This window comes from Sorex fumeus, unplaced genomic scaffold (genome assembly GCF_029834395.1).
Source record: "Sorex fumeus unplaced genomic scaffold, SorFum_2.1 ptg000021l, whole genome shotgun sequence".
Taxonomy (NCBI): Eukaryota; Metazoa; Chordata; class Mammalia; order Eulipotyphla; family Soricidae; genus Sorex; species Sorex fumeus.
In genome coordinates, this window is record NW_026606078.1 from 5862551 (window position 1) to 5886081 (window position 23531).

Below are 23531 nucleotides of genomic sequence, written 5' to 3' on the forward strand. Positions count from 1 at the left end.
CCTGGTGGACCCCCTGAATATTGATTGCTTGGGAGGTACCAAGAAACACACACACACACACGCACACGCACACACGCACATGCACACACAGAGGGAGAAATCCAACAGAACAATGCCACCAGAGTGAAAGCCACGCGGCAGAGCTGTCCAAACTTGGTGTTGTGTTTGAGGGGTACCGGCTGGTCTATGAGACCCTGACAACACTTCTGGGGCCTGGTGGGTTGTGACACAAACAAGGGGAATGTGGCCCAAATCTGTGCACTAGAGGGACACAGTTCCATCAAGAAGTCTGTAGCACTGCACAGCCCAGAATCTTTGATTGATCAACACTCCTGGGGCAGGGCTGGAGCGATAGCACAGCAGGTAGGGTGTTTGGCAGCCAACCCAGGTCTGATCCCCGGCATCCCATATGGTCCCTTGAGCACTGCCAGGAGTAATTCCTGAGTGCAAAGCCAGGAGTAACCCCTGAGAATTGCTGGGTGTGACCCAAAAAGGAAAAATAAAAAACCACTCTTGGGGCGAATCCTTCTGTGGACTGATGCTAGGGCTTAAGGGAAGAGGCCTGGTGGATTGGAAGCTGCTCTCTGATTTCAGTCTTGATTCTTCCCTGGGTGTGGTGGGTGTCAGACCAATTCTCAGCTAAATACAACATGGCCCTTGTGGCAAGAAAACATGTGCTGGGGTTGGAGAGACAGTATAGCAGGTAAGGAGCCTGCCTTGCACGCAGCTGACCTGGGTTCAGTCCCTACCATCTCATATGGTTCCCTGAGCCCCTCAGGAGTGATTCCTGAGTGAAGAGCCAGTAGTTACCCATGACAATCTCTGTGCCTGTCCCCCAAACACAAAAGAAAACCAAGAAAATGTGCTGATCCTCCAAAGAGCTGACCATTAGGGCCAAGATGGTGCGGTGGGAGGGAGAGGGTGAGGCAGGGGCAGGCTGTGGGGCAGGTTCGACCCCACCTCTCCTTTCCCTGATGACCCAAACGAAAACACCACCACGTGGGAGGGAGAATGGTTTTCCTACCGAGAGGAGCAATAGTTATAGTGCTCTCGAGGTCAGTTCTTGAGCAGAAACTTAAAAACTACCAGGAAAACAGTCTCCACTATGTAAACAGCCCAGCTTCAGAGCCTCACGAATAATCTAGAAAGAGATGCCAAGTGGATGAAAGTCACACGAACACAGGTCTTCGGGGCTGAAAACCCTGGGACTCCCTGGTAAGGGAGGAGAACCAAGAATCACCCCAGTTCTACGGATCCTGAAGCTCCTGGAGCACGCTGCCGCATATGCAGTTATGCGGTACCTCCAAATTCCACAGGACAGCCCAGTCAGGAGCACAGCAAATCAGGTGTGAAGGTAGCACAGAAGCCCACTAAGCTCAGTAAGCAAAAAACAATTGCAAAGAAGGCTCAACCAGCGAAATATCCTCAGTAAATCAGTAAATCCTCAATGACTTTAAAAACACCATTGTGAGGTAGAACAATTTTCACAAATTTTCTTTTACTGAACTATTTTTTTTTTACAATTCCACCTACCTCTTTGTTGTAATAAGGGATATAAAATAAATTATTTTGTGCCTGCTAAGGGGACAGGTTTGACAGGACAAGCGATGGGGGGGACTGGGGAAAATTGTGGGAGGAAGCCACAATGGTGGTGGGACTGAGGTTGGAATACTGAATGCCCAAAACAACTGTATTATGAACAATTTTGTAAACCATGATGTTTAAATAAAGTCAGAAAAAAACTAACAGGATAAAGTATTTTCCAGATAAGAAGGGTGAATGACAAAGGTCGGGGGGGGGGGGGCGGAGATTTCTCTCTAATGCTATATCCATTTCCATCACTTCTGTGACTTGAACAAGGGTCTATTCCTCAGCATTTTGGTCTTCCCTTTGTCATCTTCAGTCAGGGGGTCATCTGTCATCTCCATATCCCCTCAAAAAAGATCTGAATTCAAGAAAAATGCCTCAGGGGGAACAAACTAACAAGCTTGGTTTAGCACATTCATAGAATATTAGACATTGCCACTTGATTTTTTTGAGATTAGGTAACAGCATAATGGTTTGATCATTTTGTTTTGATGTCACACCTGGCAGTGTTCAGTGCTCCTGCAGTGCTGGGGGACCGTCGGTGGTACTGGGGATCAAGCCTTGGCCTGGGTCTGATTCCCCAGCCCCCACCCCCCAAAGAGTATTGCAGCTTTCACTTCTGATTTTTAAATCAAATGACTACTCAAAGGCAGTTATCTTAAAAAGAGGAAAAGCTGATGTCTCCTATTAACAACTGATCATTTGCCACAGACATAAGAGGGATTCTCCCAGGGAGTTATTACTACTCTGCAGAAAAACTGATTTGTGTTGCTCAAGTGAGCTGTGCCTGGAGGAGAATATTTTAGCAGCACCAGGGAAAAAAGATGCATTAAATAAGCCAGAAAATAATCTGGAGGTTTTCCAGGGGAAGAAAAAAACAACATAGTCTGACTTGAGTTTTTCTTTCATGCATAAACAGCCTGTTCAAAGGCGCTGCTGCAGTGAACAGCGGCTGAGAGGCGGTGCTGAGTGAGGGCTGGAGGCAAGCAGAGGCAAGAGCCCGCATCCTCCCAGAACTCAAAAGAGCTGCAGAACACAGAAGGTTTAGATCAAAGATGCCCAAACTATTTGGCCTAGAGCCCCTTTCAGGAAAACAAAAACAAATGAACCAGCAAAAAATCACCACTCAGTGCCCCCTGAAAAATCTACCTTCTTTCAACAAAGTATCCCCTAATTGTAGCTACCCGTGGCATGTGATATGCCAAAAACAGTAACAAGTCTCACAAGGGAGATGTTACTGGTGCCCGGCTTGAGCAAATCCATGAACAACGGAACAACAGTGTTCCAGTGCAGTGCTAACCCCTAACTGCACCCCAGGCTACCACTGAGTCTTCCTGTCCCCTTTGGACACGTTACCACCCACTATGGAGCTAGATGTTGTGACCTATGCACCTCTGAGTTAAGACTTCCCCAGTATATTGCTGGACGGTCGCAGGAACTCCCTGAGCAAGGCAAACGGCTAGGGAGGCTGGCCCTTTTTCTCCTTTACATTTTTAAAGGCTGGAGCGATAGCACAGCGGTAGGGCGTTCGCCTTACAAGCGGCCAACATGGCCGACCCGTGTTCGATTCCTCCGCCCCTCTCGGAGAGCCCGGCAAGCTACCGAGAGTATTCGATATGCCAAGCACAGTAACAACAAAGTCTCCAATGGAGACGTTACTGGGCCCGCTCGAGCAAATCGACGATCAACGGGAGGGCCTTTACCTTTACCTTACATTTTTAAAATTTTGTTTTGGGGCCATACCTGGTAGTATTAGGGGATCCTCCTGACTTTGTTCTCTGGGGTTACTCCTTTTTTTCTTTTTTTTTTTCTTTTTTTTTTTTTTTTTGCTTTTTGGGTCACACCCAGAGATGCACAGGGATTACTCCTGGCCCTGTACTCAGGAATTACTCCTGGAGGTACTCAGGAGACCATATGGGATGCTGGGAATCGAACCTGGGTCGGCCGCATTCAAGGCAAATGCCCTACCCACTGTACTATAATTCCCGCCCACTCAGGGGTTACTCTTGATGGTTCTGAGAAGTCTATCAGGTGTCAGGGATTGAATCTTGGTCTTCTGGTGCAAAGCATAGACCGCAGCCCACTGAGTCATTTCTCCTGCCCTCAGTTTGCCTTTTGACCAGAAGTCAACTTGTTGTTGTGAAGAGACACCAGAGCTGGGAAAAGTCCAACGAGAGAAGGCAAGAAAAAGCAGGGACAACATACATATGGCCCAGCTCACATACATGGTGTCTGGAAGTAAAGTGGGAAACAAAGACCAGTATCAAAATCTGAGAAGCAAATAAGACAAGGGTTGGTTTGAGGAAAGGGTTCCATGGAGGTTGTAGCACTGTCATCCTGTTGTTCATCGATTTGCTTGAGAGGGCACCAGTAACGTCTTCATTGTGAGACTTGTTACTGTTTTTGGCATATCCAATACGCCACGGGGGGCTTGTCAGGCTCTGCTGTGTGGGCGGGATACTCTTGGTAGCTTGCTGGGCTATCCAAGAGGGGCAGAGGAATCGAACCTGGGTCGGCCACGTACAAGGCAAAGGACCTACCCGCTATGCTATCACTCCGGCCCAGGGAGGCGGTAAAGATTCAAAACTACATAGCACGGAGGCAGAAGTTCTTTGTGGTCACCAACCAGTCCTCACCTTACCATGGAGCCTGAGGGACAAGAGCCAGTTCTCACAAGGGCCCCGTGCTATGGCACAAGGAAGCCCCATCCCTTTGAAACTGTGCGGTGGGAGCAGGAGACAGGCTGGATGGGGGATTCTGAGGCTCTTGATGCTCTGAAAGCAGCAGCTACAGTGGAAGGTGATGCAGAAAAAGCAGATAGATGTGTGGGCTCTTTGGAAAGCTATGTTACTCTATCAGTGAAACAGATCCTGGAAATGGGTAGCATCTCGTGACAATGGTCCAATTGGTTTTAAAGCATGAAAATTGCTTTTGAGATCAAAATAAGTAACAAAAAGCAGGGGCTGGAGTGATAGTACAGCATGTAGGGCATTTGCCCTGCACACGGCTGACCTGGGTTCAATCCCTGACCATCCCATATAGTCCCCCAAGCACCGCCAGGAGTGATTCCTGAGTGCAGAACCAGGAATAACCCCTGAGCACTGCTGGGTGTGACCCAAAAAGAAAACAAAACCCTAGAAGCAGCCTCTTCTATGGCAGTACTTTAAATATCTATTGATTTGACATCATACAAAGACTTTGGTTCATTTTTGTCTTACTAACCCCAAAGACTTCTCTGCACGCTCACAGTTTAGTGGCATGCTGGGACCTGATGTTCTGGTTCAGTCTGTGCTCTATCCTGGTGCAGCTCTGGAGTCAGGGACCCTTGAGGTAATTCTGGCATCACCCTGAGGAAGCTGAAGGTTGGAAAAGGGGTGGTCCCATCACCGCCGTTGGCCAGGTAGCTAGTAGTGTGGAATCTGGTATCACCGCACTGCTGGGGAACACACAGGGAACAGTCAGAGACCCTCAGTTCACCTCACCTTGGAGGCCCCGAGGGTCTTTCTCTTTGCAAACAAGCAAGCCTCACAGAGAGTGGGGTGGGCACGACTCGGAGCAGAGAGGATGACCCTGACATGGGGGTCAGCGCTTCCTCTCTGGTCTACCCCCGCCAGCCAGAGGCATCCGGCCTGCCTGCAGGGGAGCTGGGCTGACTGCAGTTGGAATAGAAAGACGGGACCAAATTTGGAAATTTTGCTCTTTATTTCCAAAATAGGTTCTCAAAGCCTCATCAGGCACAACTTCTGGAGACCAGAGCTTTGGGTTGATAGCAGACTCTCAAAAAGGGAGGAGCCCCACCAGGGGTCTGGGGTGAGGCCTGGGATCAGGATGTGCCAGTCCCAGGCAGAAGGAGAGCAGGTGGCACCAAGAAACCTGCACATTTTCTGTCTGGGGTACCCGGGAAGCAGAGTACCCACCACATCGCAGGCAGTCCTGCACCCCTCAAAAGAACAATGTCCCACAACAGAGCCATGCCCCCCACCAGTACACCCACATCCCACAGATGACCTGTTCCCCACCAGCAGACCCACACCCCACTGGTAGACACACACCCCACAACAGAATCATGACCCACACCCCACTGGCCGACGCACCTCCATCATGGGCTCTTCGTGGACGCCTGTCTGAGACTTGACAGACGGGTGAGTGGCCTCCAAGTCACCTCTCACTCGGCTATACCTTCCAGAAATCTCGCTGGCTTCAGCAAACAGCACAATGTATACCTGATACCAGGCAAGGCTGGTTATGGGGAGAGCAGACCTGTCTCACAAGGAGCAAAGGAGGGGAGTTACCAGATCCAAGGAGGAAGGACCCACGGAAATCACCGCATCAGTGGTTTGGAGAAGCCCAATTCCCAGGCTCAACCTTTAATAGCAGAATGGCCAGGGAAGAGGCAAAACGCAGCAGGTGTTTCTGGAAACCACCCAGACACTGTGCTTTGCTGACAGCTGCGAGACTCCTGCTGAAGCCAAGGGCATCTTTCTGCCGATTGTGCCACCAAGCCGTGTGTTCCCAAATGGGAGGAGCAGTGTCGCTCGGCTGTCATCACTAAGCCAACTTGCTGGGAACCCAAGTTCCTCACCACTCTGGCTCTCTGCCTCGGCTCATTTGCCCCTTCTCTGCATTTGACCTGTGTCCCTCCAGGCGCAGGAGGGACAAAAGTCTGGGTCTACATCTTTCAGCCCCAACTGCTCAACAATCTTGTCAAATGAAGCTCCCCTGCAAGCCGGGGGTGTGACAGGAGCAGCCAGGGAGAATGCAAACCCTGTGCTGTCCAGAACGATCCAGAGGCCCTCACCTCAGCGCCACCTTCTGTGTTAGCTCAAGAGTTTTGTTTTCAGGGACTGGAGTGAGCACAGCAGATAGGGTGTTGCACACAGCCAACCTGGGTTCAATTCCCAGCATCCCATATGGTCCCCTGAGCACTGCCAGGTATAATTCCTGAGTGCAGAGCCAGGAGTAACTCCTGGCATCGCTAGGTGTGACCCAAAAAGAAAAAAAAGTTTTGTTTTTAGTTACCTCCCTCTCTTCCTCTCGGTTCTGTATGGGAAGGGCCTCTGGTAGCAACACCATGTCCCGCCCAAGGCTGATACCTCTCCGCTGATACCTCTCCCCAGCGCCCCCACCCCCCACATACATACCATTTGTATGCCCCCACTGATTCTTCTCCCAAGCTCTGAGGTGATTTTAAGGTGTGCCTGTGAATTCATCTGCTTTTTTAAATTACTTGTGAGTTTCTAGCCTCTTGGTCTGAACCTGCTACTGAAATGCATGTTCTGTGAGGGCACCGATTATGCCTCTAGTGCTTGCATTTTGTTCATTGTCCTTCAAACATAGAAGGGAAGTGAGGGAAACCGGCAGAGCAGAGAGAGAAAGGAGTGGAGGAAAAGAAAGAAAACTCTGTGTGTGTGTGTGTGTGTGAGACAGACAGACAGACAAAGACACAGAGAGAGACAGAAAGACCACTGACAAAAGAGTTTCTGGGAACAGACAGAAAAGAAAAAAGGATAACTGGAACAGGACCACTCTGCTCCCCACCCCCCTGCAACCTCCCACCAAGATGCAGGGGTCAGGCAAGTCTTCTGCCTCAGGCCTCCAGAGGTAGGAGTGGGTCGAGGGTGAGCTGAGGTTTGGGCTGGAAAACACAGAAAACAAAACTGCCCCAGGGTGGAGACCACACACCAAGGCTCCACTGTGACCACACATGGGCGTGCAGCATCGGAACAGACCCCCAAGCGTTCAGGGGACAAAAGAATCATAAACAGGAGGCAGAGCTGCAAGCACTTAAACCCAGAATGAGTCATCTAGGGCAGCGTGGGGGTGCCGCTTGCTGCTTGCTGTCGCCTGGAGGAGAGACTCAACAGGGTCCCTTTGAAGGGACTTCAGCACTTGGAAGAGCTGTATTCCAGAGCGCGCAGCTGACAGAAGGATTCAGATTCTGCCTCCAAAGCCTGCCCACTTGGTTTTTTTTGGGGGATTAGTGTGTTTTCTTTTTGTTTTTGTTTTGGTGTTTGGGCCACACCCAGTTATGTTCAGGGCTTACTCTTAGCTCTGTACTCAGGGATTACTCCTGGTGCGGTTTGGGAGACCATACAGGGATCAGCCTGGTCAGCTGTGTACCAACCAGGCAAGCGCCCTACCTGCTGCCTTCTTTCTCTCTCTCTCACCAGCCCAGCCTCCCTGCCCCCCTTCACTGACCTTTCCACCCTGACTCACCAACTGCATACAGGGCTCCCTGTTTCCTCCTGCCAGACTTCTGCACCTTGCATGGCAACCCCTCAGTGGCACTCCCAGTCCTCCACATGCCAAACTCACTCCCTCTTTTTTTTCCTTTTGGGTTATACCTGACGATGCTCTGGGTTACTCCTGGTTCTGCACTCAGGAATTACTGCTGGCAGTGCTTGGGGACCATCTGGGATGTGGGGATGGAACCCAGGATGGGTTCTGCCACCATGTCCAGCAGTTAAGGGGAACATGGTTTGTAGTCCTAATGCTCAGAAAAAAACAGAGAAAGGGTGACCCCCCAGGAAGGATGGTGGCTGGCAATCCTGAAACAAAGAAAATGAATTTAATCAGAAATATGACTGAGTACAGAAGCAGGATCAACTTGACTTGGACATGACTGACAATCACACATCCCATCCCAAGGAGAGGGCCGGGGGAGATGCTGGGGGCACTCAGGGTGGTGGGACCCCTTTGTAAGCACCGAGTGGGAGTGAATATGAGGGCACACGGGCGGGTCTGAAGGACACCAGTGCTACTGCACCACTGAGCTCCATTCCCATGCTTCTGCTTACCTTCTGAGACAGGTCCGAGAGAGCAAAGATGTGGCAGAATGGTGCCTCTGGGCACACCTGCCACCACACAGACAGCCCTGTATGGAAAGGTTCACCAAGAAAGTCAACAACTAGGGCTGGAGCAATGGCACAGTGGATGGAGCGTTTGCCTTGCACGTGGCTGACCTGGGTTTGATTCCCAGGATCCCATATGGTCCCCAGAGCATCACCAGAAGTAATTCCTGAGTGCAGAGTCAAAAGTAATCCTTGTACATCGCCGGGTGAGACCCAAAAAGCAAAAAAAAAGAAAAGTCAACAACTTGACAAGATCAATCCCATGAAGGGGACTGATGCTGAAAGAGCAAGCTGTAACGCAGAGGGGAGGAGAAGCGCCTAGTCAGTCAGGGTGGGGTTCCAGGTACCCGAAGCTTTTAGGTAAGCAGAGTTCTACAGTTAACTGTCCCTGTTAGGAAAACTTTGGCTGGAGAATGGAAGGCTTGAGGCTGACGATCAACTTCGGTACCTATTCCTCAACTGGTTCTGGTGCCTTCCCTTGAGAGTCAGGGCTAGATTCTCCACTCAGGTTCCATCATCGCCCCTCCACCCACCACAACACTTAAAGGGTCCAGAAGCCTGACTCTGTCTTCCCCCGGTTCTAACATTTGCTTCCCCCCTATGAACATCACCAAACAGGTATTTGTTCACTTCGGTAATTTGCTCCCCTTTCCTGGGCTGACTCACTTCCGATTCATGTGGGATGGCAGGTGTTGAGGGGTAAAGCAGCTTCTAGAGAGCAGCACCCTCAACCTTTCTCCACCTGTGGACCAGCATCATCTGAGGATCTGTGCTTGGAGAACATTCCTATAGATTCCTGGAGCCTCCTGGGTCTGAATGCTGTTAAATCTGATGATGAGCCACAACAACAACAACAACAACAACAACAACAACAACAACAACAACAACACTTGCCCCAAGATTGATGACCAGAAACACAAAAACAAATATGGATCATTCACAGCTTGGCATCCACAGGCTCCAGGCTCCAGACTTTGTTGGGAACTTTGAAGCAGAACCTAATATACTACCCACCAAAAATGCCACCTTTACATCAGGATTGTTTTGAGCTCAAGGCAATGAAGAGACAGGAGACACTAAAGGAATGATCTGGCCTCCCTATTTCTAACCAAATGCAAGCCATAAAATTCCCTGCATGGGGCAGAGCTCTAGTTCAGCAGGTAGGGCAGTGGCTTTGCATGAGGCTGACTCTGGTTTGATCCCCAGCGCAACACAGAATCCTCCAGGTCCCTCTGTGAGTGACCCCTGAGCACAGAGCCAGAAGTAATCCCTCAACACTGCTTTGTGAGACTCCCCACCAAAATTCCCTCATGAAGGGCTGCCTCCTCTCCACTCCATGCCAGGAGGAGGAAAACAACTACTTCTACTGGGCTGTAAAATTCAGCACAGAAATGCGACTGTACAAACCACGGACAATAAGCAGTATCTTTCACCAGCTTTCCCTTGCATTCACCTTTCCACAATTCATTGTCCCTAGAAGCAACACCTTTGTGTTTCTTCACTTTCCCACAACTCATGGCCCTACGTGAAAAGTGGTAGGTAAGACTCTCAAACTGTATCCTTGGGGTGTGTGCTTGCTTATTATTAATAAACTCTTTCTCCTGGTAATCTGGCTCGTTTCCCTTCTAATCTGTTATAAAATTCATAGGTCCTAGTCACCAAACACCTGAGCACAAAAGGAAGCTTCCCCCCCTCACCCGCCCTAACTCCCTGCAGTTGTATTGGGGGGCTGCGCAGGGCAGGGCAGAGCAAGAGGGAAGGGCAGATGCCACCTCAAGCCAACCTAGAAAAACATCCTAGAGGATAGTGCATCTTGCTGTGCATGGAACCTCAGATGTGTCAAGACAGGAAGATGAGTCCACGAGATAGAGGGTCCATGGGTCAGGAAGTCTCCAGCAACTTGGTCTGGGAGAGTCCTGGGCTGCCAAGAGAGGAAACACTCTTCCCCAGGTACATTCAGGATCTGACTCTGGGCACGGGGAAATGCACGCTCTGCCCTGAGCTGCAAAACAGACCTTGCTGGATGGGGCAGGTGAAGAGGATAGTGAGTATCTGGAGGGGGCCCAGGTGCACTGCTGTGAGGCCTCGGACCCCGGTCTCCAGAGCCTGACCCCGGGGAAGACAAAGTGCTCGCATGAGGCAGCGCCAGCCACTGGCTGCCTCTGCACCTCCAGTCACTCTAGAACCTGAGTGACTGGAGGTCTCCAGGCACCTCCCTGGACCACTCTGCATCACCCCCTTCACCATGAGAATCCCCTTTTCTCTCCTCCTTTTTGTTTTGTTTTGGGGCCACACCCAGTGATGCTCAGGGTTTGCTCAGGGATCACTCCTGGTGGGCTCAGGCCTGGCTCAGCTGCATGCAAGGCAAGCCCCTTATCCACTCTACTGTGGCTGTGGCACCCTTTCCTCCATTCCCCTTTTTTAGTTTTTAAAATTTTATAAAGTAGTTCACAATATTTAATTACATTTAATATTCAAACACCAACCCCACCACCATTACACCTTCCCACCACCATATTTCAGATGTTTCCATCCTGAACCCCAACCCCGGCCCCAAAGCACAACCGAAATAATATATTTTGTATTGTTTGTTATGAAAAAACCGCTGAAAATGCTACAGAAAAGTTTCCTTAAAGCAAAAAGTGTGAAGATTGTTGGATTTCACGCAGGGCCATTCAGCCCTTCTATAAGAGATCACTAACGTGTTGTTAAAGGTTGAGCCTTGTGTGCATATATATATATATATATGTATATAGGTGTGTGTATATATGCACACACACATACATATGTCTGTAAAAATAAATTTCCCTCTGAGATTGGTTGCCTCCTACTTTAAACCCCACCAAATGTGGTGTGGTTCTCTTGGAACCTGGGTGGTGTGAGGTACTTTCCTCCATTCTTACACTCCACCTTTCCTAATGAAAGAGGAAGTCTCTGTTTCCCCTTGCCAACTTTCCCCTCGCCAGCAGTTCCATTTCTCCCCATCGACCTACCACACCTCATTCCCAAGGCCCTATCTTTAACATCCCTGGAGTTCCCCAGGACCATATTATTTGGCTTTCCCCAGGACTATATTATTGTTCTGTCCCAGAACTAGGAGTCACAAGACTAAGATAATGAACAATACCTGATGCAGATCGCCAGAAAGACAATCCAGCCAGACCACCCTGTAGATTCCCTGCATTCTCTGTAATACCTGTCAATTGATAAGAAATGCAAAGGGCCTTTAAAAAGGGCCTACACAAACCCTTCCTTTTAACTTAGTCCTATCCTAAGTTCCTCTCCACCTTGCAGAATTCCATTTCTTTACTCTTCTACTTTCCAACTCTGAGTCTGAGCATCTATATTATTCACTATTTTCGTTCTTGAAAATATTGAAGAACCCGGGACTCATGACCAAACAAGACCTGCCGCCACCACTTCTGCCTCACCTGTATCACTACGACAATCTTCACACTTGTCCACCATCTCCCCACTTTCTGCATTTATTGGTAAAACAAGGAAGGAAGTGAGCACAGCTGATCTGTGGCCGTGGTACCCAGAGCAGTGAGTGTATTTTTCATGGTAACTCCTTTTTCTGTAATTGTGAAAGTTTGTAAAAAATTAAAACACCGAAACAATTTAAAAGGGGAGGAGGGCTGACTCAATTCCAGGCCCTGAGTTGAGTCACCAGCACTGCATGACCATCCCCACTTGGTGTGGGCTCTACAGAAATGGAATTAAAAACAGGGCCACGGAGATAGTCCGGTGGGTAAGGCGGTTGCCTTGCATGCAACCGACCTGGGTCTGACCCCCAGCACTGCACAGGGTCCCCTGAAGCTCCACTAGGAATGATCTCCAGATGTGGCCCACCCACCTCCCCCAGCAGAAGGGGAAAAAATCAAACATTAAATTTTTGGAAAATGAGTCAATGTTTCCCTTCTTTCTACTGCTATGTTTCTGCTACTCTTCCCTTAGTGAGGGGCCAGGGAAGGGGAGAGAGAGTCTGCAGCTGGGAAACTGATGTGAGTGCTTGAGGAGCACAGAGGCGAGGAGCACAGAGACAGGAGCAGAGCAGAGAGGTGGAGCTGGAGAAGATGGGGCTGCTTGTCGGGGCTGGACATTTGCTCCTTGTGGGCACAGCGGTCACTAGGGCCCTAGGGGGCCGTGAAAAGTGCTTCTTCCTATCTCAATCATCTCCCTCAGCCTCACAGCACGTATCACACCAGAGAAGCGGGTGTGGCCCAAGGTTAGATGGTGAGAGGAATTTAAGTGAAGCCACTCCCTGGGGAAGGAACGTATGCACAGTACCTGGCCGTTCAGTTCTGCCGCACATCTCACAGTCGCAATTTTTTTTTGGTGGTTTTTTTTTTTTGGCCTGGGGCCATACTCAGCGATGCTCAGGGCTTACTTTGAGCTATGTAATAAGGAATTACTCCGGCCAGTGCTCAGGAGGATCATATGGGATGCTAAGGATCGAACCCTGGTTGGCTGCATGCAAGGCAAGTACCCCACCAGCTGTACTATTTCTCCAGCCCTCACTGCCACCATTTGTATGTGCGTTTTCTTTGGTCAGCTAAGAAAGTCACCATCAGGACAGGAGGAGTCAACCTGGGTTTGACACCCAGCACCCCACCTACTACCTGCACATTTACCACCCCCTACACCAGAAGTGTTCCCCGAGCAAAAAGGCAGGAGTAAGCCATGATGCCAGCTGTGACCCCAAAACCAAAAACAACAATAACAAATAACCCCCAAAGTGTCACCATCACTCCCACAAAATCCTGACAATATCCCCTGGATAGCACAGATGCAGGAGATCAAGAATTTTTTTTTTCTTTTTCTAAACAGAATTCTTGTGGATCCGGTGTCAGAACTGGAAGCAATCACAGGCATGATTCGCCCAGCCTGAGCCTAGGCTGGCCTGGGCTGGTCTCCTTGTCTGGGCCTACTAAGGTTGAGTCACTGGCGACATGCTTGCAGATACTGAGGAACCTCAGGATCACAGATCGAGCAATTCTCCACAGCCAACCCCTAGCCCGCACAACTTCTCCCTGGATGCCCTCAGCCAGCGCTGCATCCTCAGCACACCTGCACCGCCCTCCCCATTTTGCAAGACCTGCCATTTGTCTCTTCCACTTGGCACTAATTTCATACCAGCTACCATTTGACCTAACAAGTTATCCAACAATAAAATGATTTGGAATGCTCCAGCTAGCTCATCGAATTGATCTCTTTTTAAAGCATTCTTTGTTTTCTCTGCAGTATTTTTTTTCACTTAGCAGTACTTCTTGCCTCTGCTTCTTTCCATAAATGGAAATCCCATTTGCATTTGTTTTCACCTCTGATGATTTATTCTGATGTGGTTTTAACAAGCCAGTTAAAACCTTTCAGTAGTAGTATGCTAATTTTTAGGTTTTAATTAATGTACTTGTTTACATTTTCTAACAATCTTTAGTTTCTATGATTTTCAGTTAAAATACTTTGATGGCAACAGTTCAGAGCATACAGGGTGCTGGGGGCCAAAACCAGGTTGGTTGTGTGCAAGGTGTCTTACTTATTAGATATCTGTCTAATCACAAGAGCTTATTTCTGCTGGTGTTTTTGGTGTATTTTGAAAAAATTCAAATTCTGATTTCTGGTTTAAGAACACTGAACAAATAATTTATCTGTCTGAATAGTAAGTCTCTTTAAGTCTGAAAATGTCTAGAGTAAATAAAAATAAAAAGAGTATCAGAAAGATTAAATGATAATATACACTCTTAAGCCAATAATATATACAAGATCAACAAAGCGATATCTTAAGACAGGGCTTCAAAATTCCATAGATAAAGGGCAATCAACTGAAACACAATGAGATAGTCTTAGATATTTTCCCCTTCAGTGGAACAAAAAAAAAAATGAAACAAGCGAAGAAAGATGCAATAGTGAGACAGGGCTTTAAGTAAATGAAAGGATTTGTTTTGTAGACTCCAGTCTTTCCCTGCCATTTGGCTTCCTTCCTCAGGAAGCAGGAGCTGTGTGGGGAGCTGGCTGCTCTTTGGCCTCCTGTAAGGAAGGCGCCAGTACAAAGATCACTCTGAGAGCCCCACCCAATCCTGCTGAAAGAGCCACAGGGTACCTGTTCCCTAGGGACCAGCTGATCCCACCTTTCTCCCGACATTTCAAAGAATATCCGGACATGGTGGGGGGGGGGGGGGAGGAGGAGGCTCTGCAGGGGCTTTGAAAACTGTAAAATGAGTGTGGGGAAAGCTTTCTGCCAGCTTACCCACCTCCATGAGAAATGTTACAGGCATTTGCCCAAGTCAGTCATGAGGCTCCGTGGCCAGGCTATTTCTCAGCTGACCAGCCATCTTTCACCTGCTCCCTTTGCCCAACTGTATTTTAAAAGAGGCTGAAGACTGGAGCCTGTGTGGGTGGACAGGCAAACAGGAAGTCTATTGTCCTAAATAGTCATTTCAGCCTAATAAACCTTCCAGGGAAGCTACTCATTAACTCGAAAACCATCATAATAAGCCTTGCATTTACATGTACACCCAGTACTAATTAAGTGCCACATCCCTCTTTTACCAGGTCTTGATGGTCACTGGACCAACAACACACTCAAAATTAGCCCAGCGTTTACATGAACAGGGTCTCGTTTCTCAGGCCTGACCGAGGAACATGACTCTAGCCATTCCCATGTCTCACCTCTGCCGTTCCACAGAAGCTTCTGGAGAGCGGAGTCCCCCCACCTCCCAGACGGCACTGTGGGGGTGGCATTCCCCACTCCCCCTGGCGTGCAAACAGGAAACGATCTCTCCAGCGAATCCAGAGACCACCACCTCGCTGTGCCCAGGTCCCCCGCTTGGCAAAATCTTGCCACTGAATTTTCCTGCCTCCCTTTTCGGAAAGGAATCCTCCGCAATTTCGATTCCAGAAGAGTTGAGGGAGCCGACACGTTCCAACGGGGACTACACCGCGGCCCAGGAGGCCTTTTGCTTTCAGCGAAACCGGGCCCGCGCCAGCCTTTTACAGTCCCAGGAAGCAACAGAAATGAACCTGCGGCAGCAGCGCGGGGACTGGGCAGGGTCCCCCAGGTCTGCCACTTTATCACTTGATGGAACTTCGGCATTTTGAGATTTCTTAACACCCTAGCCCAAAAAGTCTAGAGGATGGGGGTGAGGTTAAAATCCTTACCCTTAAAAATTAAGAATTCCTTTCTGACCACCGATCCTTAGAATATTTCTCGGGGGGGGGGGCGGGAGGGGGCGATGGGCAATGTTAAGCCAAGCGCCAAGTAGGTGCAGCGGGGCGCGAGCGCAGCGCTGTCCGTTTCAGCACCAGCGTCTCCAACAGACGCCATAAGCCACCCTCGCCACGTCGGCGACCGGCCCAGCCGAAACGCGCCGAAGCAGGAGCCAGGGTGCAGGGAATCCCCCCTCTCGCTCCCCCCGCAAGCATCCCTCTCTCCCAAATGCCCCACGCTCTGCCCCTTCCAACGCGGCCCTCGTCCGCGGGGGGCGTCTCTGCCCCGGGGAAGAGCCAACGCGTGGCGACTCACAGATGGAAACGGGGCCCCCGGGAGAGCCCGGGGGGGTGGGGACTCGGACCCCGAGCGAGCCCTGAGCTCTCCGAGCGCGGTGCCCAAACCTTCGCGCGCGGGTCTCCTCCAACCGCCGGGGTGGGGGGTGGGCCCGGGTCCGACGAGGCAGCCGACACCCACCTGTGCAGGCAGACGAAGGCGGGGCTCGCGGCGAGCGACCCCGAAAATCGCGGGTCTTGGCGACGCGCGTCCCCACTTGCCGGCGGCAGGACGGAGCTCGCAGCGGATCCGTGTCCAGCTGCAGAGACTTTTCCCCGCCGAGTTTCTCCCTCTGGATGCGGGCTCGCCCCGAGTTCCGGGAGCCCGAGCGGAGCCGTCGCTCCCTCCGCCCCCCAACACGCACACACACACACCCCCTCCCGGAGCGCCGGGCGGGGCTGCCACTTACCCGGAGGGGGCGCACGGGCCGAGGGCGCCGCTCACGCGCGGGCTTTGTCTCCGGCGCCGCCCGCGCGGGGGACAGCCAGAGCGCGCGGCATCGCCCCGCACGCGGGACGCGGGGCCCAGGCGGGAGGTGGCGGGGGGGGGGGGGTCGCGCCGGGCTCGGGGTCCGGCGTGGGGGCGGGCTCGGGGCGGGCTGGCGGACGCCCGGCGCTGCCCCGGGGTCTCCGGGCCGCGTCACCGGCCCCGCCCCGGCCCGCGCCTCCCCGCCCCGTCCCGGGAAAGACAACGCCAGGCGGGGGGTGGGCGGAGGCGCACGGGCCGCGCCCGGGGCACCCCGAAGAGTGAAGTCCCCGCGACGCGAAGTGCTCAGCTCGCTCCCGGCTGTGCCAGAAGCCCGGGGCTGAGCTCCCGGAGCGGGTCGGGGTCCGGCGGGAGATGCAGCGAGGGACCCCCGAGACCCCCGCCTCCTTCGCTCCAGGTTGGTCGCGCCCACTCCGCGGCGGGGTCTCGTCTGGCGCCCGGGAGGGGCCGGGAAATCCCGCCCGCCGCCGCCTACGTCACTGGTGCGTCACCGGGGCTCCCGCACGGGGCTCCGCTGGCTTCCCGCACCCCCGGCCCCCTCCCTCACCCGCCCGCTCCGCGCCCCGCGCCCGGCCGCGCACTTGGTGGGTCTGGAGCGCGCGTCTCCTGGGCGCTGCGGGGAAGGGCGAGGGGGAGGGTCCTGCGGTCACTGCCCTCGCGGGGTTCTGGGGCTTGAGTCTCCCGCATCCTGGTCCTTCTGGGGACCAGAACGTTCTTGTTGCAGGGGCGAGGCAGGCCGGGCGCGGCCAATTCCCGTCCACCTACCTATCTGTCTCCTGAGAATACAGAAGATTTCCCTGCCCCCAAGAGGGCAGTGAGTGGGGAGATGCCTAATACTGCCTAAAACGTGTCAAAAATCCCCGGGGCGTTGTCCACACTTACAGGCCCTAGTGACCGCTGACGTTGCTAAGTAACGGGAAAGGGAGGACCAGCGAGGAGCCCAACTTTTGGGGGGCCGGAGCGGGGCGCCGGCTCTATCCCAGGCAGCGTTCACGAAGGCGGCAAAAATTTCCCCGTGTTCCGGAGGGAAACCGTTTCTCCAGGGAAATCATTGGCGAGATTTCAGATCTTTACGCTGTGATTTCTACAATCTGAGACAGCAGCATAAAAGCTGTCCATTTCTAACGCCTGGTGAAAAACAACACCAAACCTTGGAACGGGGAAGCAACATACTGCAAGAGATACTGGCAAGATTGGTAGGGAAAGAAGACCGGGAATAACTCGGATCTATCCCAGCATCACTGGGTGCAGACCTTGAGACACCCAAGCACTGCAGGGGTGCTCTGGTAATTCCGGCACTCAGGGGCCTGAGCAGCACTGCAAACTCCATGCATCGAACCACTGGCCCAGTTGGTGAAGAAACACCAAGAAGGTCACCTGGGCCACCTGCGCACTTTTGGAGGCCCCCAACTAAAATAAAGCATAAAGTTCTGGCTGGCAGGAAATGTTTCTTTAAAATCTGCAACAGCGTGAGATGTGGCTCAGTGGCACATGCCTGGCGTGGGTAAAGGCCTGGGGTCCATCCCGGCTCACAAAAGTACAAATTCCCCCCAGACATTCTGGGCCATCCTCCACCACCAGCAACCATTTCTGACCTAAACATCCGACGACCACTATTTTTTCAGATCTCTGATTCCAGTGGATTGAAGTTTGCCCCAAACAATTGTGCGCCTTTGCCCAAGCAAGTATTTGAATATGCAGGGTTCCAGAAAGGTTCACCTGGGGCCAGCAAACATCTCACATAAATGTTTTACCCACAGATTACAAATGCCCTTTTAAGTCACAGAAACTTAAGTTTAACATTAAACTATGGTTAGGTGATTTGACCATATCAAATATGGCAAATATTCACTCTATGACCTATTTTTTGTAAGTGGGAAAGATTTACGGTTACTGCGCTTAAAATTTGACAGCCTCAACTGATTTTTTTTTTTTTCAGGAAAACACTCAATCCTTAAAACTCTTCCTCCTCCATTCTGGGGAATTTAAAGTAATTATTTTAACTTCTAGTCATCCACACCAGGTGGCAAGGATTTTCAACCCTGATTGTTTTTATTACTTTCAGAAGTCTTGGAGAAAGGTTTTTCACTTGTATGGTGCTTGGCACAATCATCAATAAATTTCATGATATCTACAAATAAAAACAAATGAATTAAAAAAAAGATTCAAAACACGTCCGTCCCGGTCGGCCGAGACCACGAGTTGCCCCCCACGGGTGGCTCTCTAGCATGGCCATGGCCCCAGAGGCACACGGACCTAATTTGGAACCCAGCAGCTTTCGGCAGAAATGTGAATGGACTATGCATTAAGTTGCAGTGGCGTGACTCCCTCCCTCCCCCAAGAGTGACTGTCTCTTCCGCCTATCCTGCCCCTGTGGCACAGTGGCTACCGCCTCAGAGCTTATTGGACAGCCAGGTATGAGCTGGTAGTGCCGGGCAACTGCAGCCTCATGGGATGGGGGGGCGGAACTGGTATGTCCTTCCTGCCCTGCTGAGACCACGAACTGCACCCCCACAAGCAGCTCTCCGGCATGGTCATGGACCCAGAGGCATAGAAACCAATCTCAGAACTATGGGGGTTTTGGCAGAAATCCCTCCAGACTTAATTAGTAAAGTATCAGAAATCCAAAAATCATTGTGAAATCATATGGTCTTCATAACCAGCAATAGAAAACAAATTATTTCATGATGCCTTTTCAGCAGGTTTGATTGTTGGGGAAAAATTCCAAATAATAATGGTGCATCTTTTGTCAAAATAATGTAGTCAAAGCAGAGAGAGAGTTAAGTGAAAATCACCTGCCTCACAGGCATGGGGAGGGGTAGGATGGGGATATATTTGGGTTCTTGATGGTGGAAAATATGCACTGATGAAGGGATGGGTGTTTGATCATTGTATGACTGAGACTTAAACCTGAATGCTTTGTAACTGTTCTCACAATGATTCAATAAATTTAAAATAAATAAGTAAATAAAATAAGTAAATAAAAAGATTGGTCTCATTACATCCATCACCAGTTCTATTTCTTCTGAATTCTACCTCAGTGTCCCTCTCCCCACTCCTCAGTGGTTGGTTAGGGTGGAATTCACAGTTTTCTATTATTCCCCTCTCAATCAGTCCTACTTAACTTCAGAAGAAGTCAAAACTTTTCTAATTTCAGTTATTTGAGGTAGGATGATGTACATTTGAAAGAGAAAGAAGAGGGCCATTCATTGTATGTATGCTATTGATTCTAGAATGGTTATCAGGACTAGACTGGAATCACACCAGTGATGGTGGGATGGGAGTTGGAATATTGAATGCCTGTAACAAAACACCATGAACAATTTTGTAAACTACAGTGTTTAAATAAAGTGGGAAGAAAAAGACTGGAGGTATGCTCAGTTATGTGGGGCCATCCTGAACCCTGTGGGGCCAACTGAACACAGGGGTTGAACTGCTGGTTTAATAACTGGAAGGCAGCATTTTGCCTCTGAGTCTACCCTGGTGTCTTTGTTCTCAACATGAGATTAGATAGATAGCATAGAGTTGATTTCTTGCCTTTTCAAAGCCAGTCAAATGTGCCCTTTAATTGGAGCGTGTAGGGAAGAGTGATAATACAGTGGGAAGGGCACTTGCCTTGCAAGCAGCTGACCCGTGTTTGATTCCCCAGTATCTCATAAGGTCCCCTGAGCACCACTAGGAGTGATTCCTGAGTGCAAAGCCAGGAGTAACCCCTGAGTACTGCTGAGTGTAGCCCCAAACAAAAAACTAAAATTAGACTCTCTTAAAAAGCAATAATAATTGGAGTGTGTAGGTCTTTTCTTATGTAGCTACCATGTAATAAGATTTAAATCTACAGTCTTACATGTATTTTTAAAAATTTTATTTTGCCCTGCTCCCCGCCATGACAATGCTCCGGGTTTCCACCTTCAAACACTCCTCTGGCTTCTGACCAACCATGATCCCAGAGGCACACATACCAATCTCGGAACTCAGGGGCTCTGGCAATAATCCCTCTAGGTTTATTACTAAAATATCAGAAATCCAAATTCGCATGGCCGCTATTGTGGCCACATGACATCATATGCTCTTCATAATCAGCAATAGAAAACAAATTTTCTAATGATATCTTTGTGGCAGGTCTGAATATTGGGGAAAATTCCAAATAACAATGTTGAGTCTTTTGTCGTAATATTGAATGTGATTAACGTAGACAGAGAGAGAGAGTAAAGTGGAAATCTGCCACACAGGTGGGAGGTAGGTGGGAGGGGGGGTATACTGGGGCTCTTGGTGGTGGAAAATGTGCACTGGTGAAGGGACGGGAGTTTGATCATTGTATGACTGACTGAGACTTGAACTGAAAGGCTTTGCGACTGTTCTCATGGTGATTCAATAAATTTTAAAAAAGTTTGTATTTTGGGGAGGAGCATGTCGACCCCAGCCTGGAGGAGGCTCATGCGGGATTTTAAGTGATTGCAAGAGGACCCACATGTGGTTGTTAGGGGCGTACCATCTGAAAACAACATCATGCAGTGGAATGCGGTTATATTTGGACCAGAAGGGACACCCTTTGAAGATGGTACTTTTAAACTAGTAATAGAATTTTCTGAAGAATATCCAAATAAACCACCAATTCTTAGGCTTTTATCCAGAATGTTTCATCCAAATGTGCTGATGGTAGCATATGTTTAGATATACTTCAGAATCAATCGAGTCTGACATATGATGTATCTTCTATCCTAACATCAATTCAGTCTTGGCTGGATGAACTGAATCCAAACAGTCCAGTCAATAGCCAGGCAGCACAGCTTTATCAGGAAAGACTTGATCACTGGACACTCTGTTACTCATTGATTTGCTCGAGCGATCACGATCACGACCATCCTGTTGTTCATCGATTGCCTCAAGCAGGCCCCAGTAATGTCTCCTTCGTCCTAGCCCTGAGATTTTTAAAAAGTGCCATATTCAAGGCTCTTTCAGGCTTAGGAGAATGAGACCCATCATTGTTACTGGTATTTGGCATATTGGGTACACCACGGGGAGTTTGCCAGACTCTGCTGTGTGGGCAGGTTACATTCGGTAGCCTGTCGAGTTTGTCCAAAGTAAGAATGAGATAAGATGTCACGCGGCCGCAAATGCAGCCACGCACTTCCAGGAGCTGGGTTTTATAGTCTCTGGGTCTTGGCCGTTGATGGGATTACACGGTGCCAGGGGGCCAGTTGGTGGCTGTGACCCCTGCCTACTGGAATATGGAGGATCTGGGTGGAGGATGCTCAGCCCCGATCCGAGCAGGCTTGGAGATCTCTGCCCCAGGACCCACATGCCTTTGTTCCTCTGCTGGTACCTTCATGCATGTGGAGAGTGGTCTCAGCATGGTGGTGGCTGGTTCTGGAGGTCTTCGGCTGCCGGAGCTCTGGTCGGGGCGGGGAGGGAAACTCAACCCGCCCCACTCCTAGGGGCCCCGGCGAGAACAGCCAGTCACGGGGGCAGGAAACCCAGCTCCCGGAAGAGAACAGCACAGAGTCTCCTGCCCCCGCGCCTGGCTGTCCTCACTGGGGCCCCTTGGAGGGGGGCGGGTTGAGTTTCCCTCCCCGCCCCGACCAGAGCTCCGGCAGCCGAAGACCTCCAGAACCAGCCACCACCATGCTGAGACCACTCTCCACACGCATGAAGGTACCGGCAGAGGAACAAAGGCATGTGGGTCCCTGGGCTGAGATTTGCTCGAGCAGGCACCAGTAAAATCTCCATTCGTCCCTGTCGTGTGCTAGTGTAGTCCAATGGCGTCTGCTCGTTCTAGGAACACAAAGAGCCTCAAACTGATCGTTCAGGGTCTTGACAAAGAAGTCTGACCATCTCGTAGGTGGGAGGCCACGTGATCTTTTGACATCCCATGGAATCCAGTCGGTAACGGCTCTAGTCCAGTGGTCAGGAAAACAAACAAGAATATGAGAAAAGAGTTTCGGCCATTGTTGAACAAAGCTGGAATGATTCATAATAGACAACTAGTCTGTTAATCTTTTTCATCATTGTTGTGTATAATTTACCTCTCAGTAGAGAGGCTAACAAATTTTAAGTGCCGCAGGTTTTAAGAATTCTGCAGAAAAGAAAAAGAAAAAGTCCTTCAGTTTAGAATGTACAAAAGCTTGTGTATTTTGAGTAATGTACTTTCTGTTGCATGGTGTGAACTAAGTTATTGCTTACATAAATTTGTAATAAATATATCCAGTTTGTATTTTTTCCAAGTTTATAATGTTTTTTTCCAAGTGTATAATTCATGACTGAATATACACATTTTGTAAATCTGTACTTTTTCAAAAAAATAAATAAATAAAAATAATTTGTATTTTGGGGGACTGGAGTAATAATAGTACAGCGGGTAAGGTGTTTGCCTTGCACATGGCCAACCCGGTTTGCCTTGCACATGGCACATCAATTCCCAGTATCCCATACTGTCCCCTGAGCACTGCCAGGAGTGATTCTTGAATGCAATGTCAGGAGTAACACCTGTGCATCTCCAGATGTGACCCAAAAAGCGAAAAGAAATTGTGTTTTGGGCCACACCAGGTCTTACTACTGACTCTGTGCGTAGGGATCACTCCTGGCTGGGATCGGGGGACCATATGTGTTGCTGGGGATGGAACTTGGATCAGCTGTGTGCAAGGCAAGTGTACTATCACTCCAATTCTATTTGTTTTTGTTTGTCCTATTTATCATTTCTTTTTTCCTGTCTCTTTTTTGATTCAATAAGCATACCCTTAGTATTATTTTCATCTCAGCTCTTGGCTTTTATCCTCCTTCTCTTCATTGTTCTAGACTTTATACTAAGTATCTTTAATTAATCACAGTCTATATGTAAATAACATCTGTCACTGTCACTGTCACTATTCTCCTTCATCGATTTGCTCGAGTGGGCCCAGTAACATTGTGAGACTTGTTGTTACTGTGTTTGGCATATCAAATATGCCACAGGTATCTTGCCAGGCTTTGCCATGTGGGCGAGATACTCTTGGTAGCTTACCAGGCTCTCTGAGAGGAGGGGAAGAATCAAACTTGGGTCGTCCGCATTGGCCTATTGGCCGCATACA

General features: G+C 49.9%; 1 protein-coding gene and 1 pseudogene across 2 annotated transcripts in view; one reads left to right on the forward strand and one right to left on the reverse strand.

The window, feature by feature from the left end:
• Nucleotides 1-16531, reverse strand: part of GNG4 (G protein subunit gamma 4) — a 62535-nt gene extending 46004 nt beyond the window's left edge. Inside the window, exon 1 of one of the 2 annotated variants that reach the window (XM_056113623.1) lies at nt 16391-16531. The gene's annotated coding sequence lies outside the window, so the exon portion shown is untranslated. Of the gene's footprint in view, nt 1-16122; nt 16257-16390 lie in introns of those variants that run through there. The other variant, XM_056113622.1, reaches the window with a different exon arrangement.
• Nucleotides 16532-20874: 4343 nt separating this feature from the next.
• On the forward strand, nt 20875-22650 carry LOC130022945 (ubiquitin-conjugating enzyme E2 B-like; annotated as a pseudogene).
• The last annotated feature ends 881 nt before the right edge of the window (nt 22651-23531 follow it).